We start from the raw sequence: 6,000 nt of genomic DNA, 5'->3' as shown, positions 1-6,000 counted from the left end.
GACCTCTCCTGAGGTTTGGCCAGCAGCAGTAGCAACACCCCCCCCCCCCAACAACACTTAATAACTCCAACCCACACAGACCAAACGAAAAGAGAGAAGTAAACAAAGTTGCAATATCGTCGTTTTGACGACATTACAGGTACTACCTTTAAATATCAAATTCACGATTCATTACCGATGCCCTACCTTAGCCTGCGGATACCATCGCTGCATCTCTACCCACACTTGAGCCCAAACAGGGTTCTTACACACAATTGGGGAAACTTTCAAACAACCAACTGGTTGGACGCCAAAAATATATAAGTAATCTTATACCTTTATAGTCTAAAAGGTGTGAAACAATCTGCAGTGTATAAAAGTTGATATTCTGTATGTATAGAAACCCTGCCGTTAGGACCCCGTTTAACCCTTTCACTGCTGCACTACCAAAACGGTTAACCCTTTCACTGCGACAATTCACAGCCGGTTAACCCTTTCACTGGCACACGACAGAAGGTTAACCCTTTACTATCACACAACCGACGTGATAGTAACCTTCTGTCGTGTGGCAGTGAAAGGGTTAAGTGTGACGTCTCCACGGCTGTGGTGCCACGGCAAGACGAGTCCACTGTGTCTCAAAGTCCTGCCAACGTCTCAACACCGACTCCTATTCATTTCGTCAAGTTGTGGTCGACGGGGAGGGGGTGGTGGTGAGAGTGAACAGGAATGTTCTAGAACCTAGAAACCAGTGCAGTGTTATATATACAAGTCCAGAACACCCTTTTCCCTTAAAAAAAACAAAAGCATCGAGGGCCTCCTCCCAGAGACCGTCTCTGCTCCGGTGACTCGAAGTCGGGCTTCCGTTAGGAGTTCTCAAAACGACATAATTCTGGATCAATAAGAAAATGACAAAAGAGAGGGAATCGATCACCTGCTGAGGCTAATGGGGATCGACGGTCGATGCAATTTGTAATTGTAGTTTTTCCTTTCGTTTAGTTTTTTCTGAGAAGAGTTTGAAGTGAGTGAGGTCTGTGCGGCGTAGTTTTAAACAGCGAATCGAAGGAAGTGAATCGGTTCGGAGCTACAAAGTAACGTCGACGTGTTCTCTGGAAACTATGGAAACTGATAGTGTTGTTTAAAAAAAGGGACAACATAATAAATCACGGAGAAGCGGACAGTTCACCACGGTGGTTAATAAAGGAACTCGAGATAACGAGAATAAAAAATTAAATTAAAACAACCAGAGCCTAAAAGGAACGGAAATCATCTCAGCATGTGTTAAAAGATGCTTCCGGGAGAAACGCGCCCAGGGCAGTATGGTTTGAGTGACAGCTATGTTGTGAATAGAAATTACGCCCCCCCCCCCCCCCCCCCCCCCTGGATCAATCAGGAAGCAGATATTGCTTATATTGCTTTTCTTTTCTAAACAAAAAAACAATAATAAAAATAATGAACAAAAGCTTAAACTATGAGAAAGACACAGGTCGCCAAATCCAACCCGTTGGGAGTGCCGCTCCAGCAACAGGCAAATTAATTAGTTCCTATTTACATTTCAGATTGTTGGAATTGAACCCAGCCCTTTTAATATAAACAACTCGTCCCTTCAAACCGTCAAACCGTTAAAAACGGGGGGGGGGGGGGGGGGGGGTTCTTCATGTATTTTAATCTATGATGCAAAGGGAGAAATTAAAGTTCATCCTCCTGCACCTCCTGGGCTCATTAAAACATACTACTACCCTTTTTTAACACGAGGATGGACCAGAGGCCTGAAACCTCCTGGCTACAGACCCGTGGTTCAGAACAAGTCTGGTTCTGGTCAACAGGCTGCGTGGTACAGAGCCTGAAACCTCCTGGCTACAGACCCGTGGTTCAGAACAAGTCTGGTTCTGGTCAACAGGTACAGGGCAGCTTGGAAATAACCAGATTTATTCTTAAACGGTAGATTCAGTAACGCCGCCAAACAGTGACCAAAAGGCAGAAAGAGCCCTGCTTGGTATTTTGCACAATTAAAATGTTTTCTTTTTGGTCTGCTGTGTGGGTTGGAATTCAGTAACTTGTTATAGTGTGAATGTCTCCAGACTTCTCTTGGCAGAGCCTGAAGTGAGGCCAGCGGTAGCAACCCCTCCTCTCCCCTTATCCACACTCAACTCCAACACACACGTCAGATCAAAGCACAAAACTGCAATACCAAGCGGGGCTCCTTTGCCTAGAGGTCGCCGTTTGACGTGATTACAGATTCTACCTTTAGTGAAACCAGCATTTTGGGGAGATATAGCCAAGGGTACCGGGGGAGGCACCTTCAAGAAGCAGGATAAGTTAGCTTGATAATAAGGTTATAATAAAAAGGTATCCACCAGAGCTTTTATTGTTAACTTGGTTAACAATACACCCGTTTTCAATCGTTCTAAAATCTACAAGACAAATACATTTCCCATCTCTATAATCTTTGTGACGTCGGTTTTCACTCGACGTCTACATCATGTCCGTGTTCACTTTAAGTTCGGGGGCCGAAGTTCTAACGAGTTTGAAAGTTTTGATTGACAGGCACTTAAGCTTGTTAGGGTTAGGATTTGGAAGGAAATCTGTATGGAGCCTGGATTTGAAGCACGAGGGCACGATAATACGCCTACGGTGCACCCCGTTTGTGGTCTCCATCATCCCCGTGGCACGTCCTGAAAGAACACGTGACAAACATTTCTGGGGGGAGGGCGCTTTCCTTCCACTAGTGCCAAGTACATTAACTAGTGCTCAAAAGCTCCACTGGATGCCTTCACTTTTCAAGCTTCGTTCAGGATGATAGTCGGTGTGGCCGCGAGACACGCATGATAACCAATATCCAAATTCAACTAGGGAAACAAGTTCTTTTTTTTCTCTCTCTCAGCGGTCACAGGGTTACGTGGGTTATCCTGCTTTTTGAAATGTCCTTCGGAGAGGCCTGAGGAAGCAGTCACCATGACAACACAATCCATAGGACAGAGTAGAGAAAAAGTCAAACATATTTATATATATATATATATATATATAAAAAAAAAACATCTTTACAAAAAAAAAAAACACCTCTCGCTAGTTGGCATCCTCTTCAGTCGTTCACCCAGTAGCAACACTGAGGGGTCTGTCGTTTTAAATGTCACTAGTATGTACACCACACGCGGACACGCACACACACACTAACGCTCGCTCAACAGCCAAATTCTACTGTACACACACTCGCGTGTTACCAGTTTCCTCAGTGGTATCAAGTAAGCTCTCTCGCTCGCTCACTCACTCACTCACACTCTCTCTCTCTATCACACACTCGCACACAGCTAAGTGGGGCAGTGGCAGTCGCCGGTGCTCCTGGTGTATTGTAATCATGACAACCAGGGCACACTTCTTCATTGTGACTCGAGTCAGGTGGCCCAACTGCCCCAGGGAACTGTGGGAAGGGTCGGTCCTCCCAGACCTATGGGAGGAGTTACTGTTAAAAGAGAAAGAAAGAGAGATGGAGAGAGAGACAGATGGAGTGTAAAGGAGGAATATAGTGAGTGAGAGAGCATCATCTAGCCTTGTTCTCATCAATAGTTGTAGGAAATAAACATCTGCCCTCCTTACTTCAGGCTTTTTCTACTTTACTGTATTATTATCATCGTTTTTTTTAACTACCAAAGTATCATATCACTGGTATGGGTATATTAGGACTATAGGTGATATGGCCAAGTATCATATCACAATGTATTTCTTAGTTTTGACAGTATTTCCTATACAAATTACAATGTGAAATGACATTTGTTTTAAGTCTTTATTCTGTAATATAATTGTCACAGTGCTGCTTCATATAAAATGCTCCATTTTCATTACTTATTTTTTTTTACAGCTTAACTTAAACGTACACAGTATATATTTATTGACTATATATGTATATATTGTGGACGACGGTATAGTAAAAATCGCATGGATGCATGACGGTATACCTTCATAGTCTATCAGAGTATAATTAACATCCCAGGACAATCGGTTATCATTGCACCCAAATATTCATCCCTACCATGAATCTACAGTTTCCTGTGTGAATTCAGACAGGCAGGCAGTCCTGACTTTGTTCTGACCCATCCATCTACAGTAGAAACTAGGGCTGCAACGATTAGTCGACATAATCGACGATGTCGATTATAAAAAAAATCGTTGACGAGAAATTGTTGCGTCGATTAGTCATAAAAAAAAAAAAAAAAAAATTGTGCACTACCTATCTTTGTGAGAGTGGCTTCTCAGGGTTCCAGACAACATCATAACATGATGATCCCATAGCAAATTTTGGACATTGAAAACATTGTTCCCCTGCAGGAGATGATGATCAGACTAGACACACAATACATTACACACGCACTCCTCTCACTCACACACAGCGATCAGAGTAAGACACACACATACACACTCCTCTCACTCACACACAGCGATCAGAGTAAGACACACACACATACACACTCCTCTCACTCACACACAGCGATCAGAGTAAGACACACACACATTCACACTCCTCTCTCTCACACACAGCGATCAGAGTAAGACACACACATTCACACTCCTCTCACTCACACACAGCGATCAGAGTAAGACACACACACATACACAAATTACACAGTACACACCTCTCACTCACACAGCGATCAGAGTAAGACACACACACAAATTACACAGTACACACACTCCTCTCACTCACACAGCGATCAGAGTAAGACACACACACATACACACACACACGGACTCCTCTCACACAACAGCAAACAAAAGTTATTTAAAGTACACTTCCACTTTAATTTGTATTATTTAATTTATTTATCTTGTTATGAGTGATTGCTGTATTGTTCTTCAAATACATTTTCATTTAAAGTGGCTTAAAGATCCAAATTCAAATGTTTCATGAGTCATTATTTTAATTTGCTATGGGATCATCATGTTATGATGTTGTTGTTTGGTCCTGACAAGAGTCTCAAAGTCTGGGGTGATGGTAGACAAGCAACTCTGAGGTCATGCTCAATGTCCAATCTGTTCCTCTGCTCTGTCTTCAGCTGGTCCAGAGCTGAGAAGCCACTTTCACAAAGATAGGTAATAAAAAAATTGTTGTTTACATTGGTTTTCGATTAGTCGACTAATCGAAAAAATAATCGGCAGATTAGTCGACTACCAAATTAGTCATTAGTTGCAGCCCTAGTAGAAACTATTAAGGTTCTGCTCTGGTTTCTTTAGTGGGAAATACTCCAACAGTACCACCAAACACCACTAGATGGCACTGACTAGATGGCACTGGAGATTCACAAAGACTCTGCAACATCAGGCTTCTTCCTGATGTCTACTGTTATGTGTTCATATCAACCCAGAGGGGAGTTTGAGGGGCGAGAGGTGGTTTAATTTTTAAATTTTTTAAATAAACGTATTTCAGCGTAAGTCTTCAGCGTATTTTATTAACATGGTACACTATGAAGAAATTCTAAACTCAGAAGTAGAAAAAAATGGCACAGTATGTTTTCATAATTGAACAAACAGAAAGGGTCCTCTGAAGCTAGAAAGCTCCTGAAAAGTGAAATTGTCACTGTTTTTTTTTTTTTTTTTTTTACGATGGCAAGATGATTCACGGCACCTATAATGATTTTGTTTTGATTCATGATGCCATTAGAAACTAATTGCAGGCTCAACAAAAAAGTATTTACTGGACTGCAGGGCAAAGGAACGTGCAACACCGTATCAAACGGAAACCCACTGTTTAAAATGACATCCTTTTGTGAGACGTATATTTGCTTTTCAGTCACCCCGATGAAGGCATGGTGCTGAAACGTGTTTGTTTTATTTGTATGAATAAAGAGCATTATTTAAACAAAGAGTTGCTGAATTTTTACCATTCATTTAAACAAAACAGGTGTTTATCACAATAAAGATAAATATGAAAAAAGGATACCATCCAGCAAATTTACAAATATTGAGCCATTTCTCCCCTAAAGTGAGGGTGTGACGGTTCTACATTAATAAGACAAACATGTGGATGTAGGG

The 6,000-nt window shown here is 41.9% G+C and overlaps 1 protein-coding gene across 2 annotated transcripts in view; it reads right to left on the bottom strand.

The window, feature by feature from the left end:
• Positions 1 to 1,343: 1,343 nt before the first annotated feature.
• The window catches only part of sona (SON DNA and RNA binding protein a), a 140,748-nt gene continuing 136,091 nt past the window's right edge, over positions 1,344 to 6,000 (bottom strand). For both annotated transcript variants that reach the window (XM_084314993.1, XM_084314994.1), the window contains exon 11: positions 1,344 to 3,436. The gene's annotated coding sequence lies outside the window, so the exon portion shown is untranslated. The remainder of the gene's footprint in view (positions 3,437 to 6,000) is intronic.

Source organism: Notolepis coatsorum (assembly GCF_963971535.1).
Source record: "Notolepis coatsorum genome assembly, chromosome: 5".
Taxonomy (NCBI): Eukaryota; Metazoa; Chordata; class Actinopteri; order Aulopiformes; family Paralepididae; genus Notolepis; species Notolepis coatsorum.
This window is presented reverse-complemented; position numbering and strand designations above follow the sequence as displayed.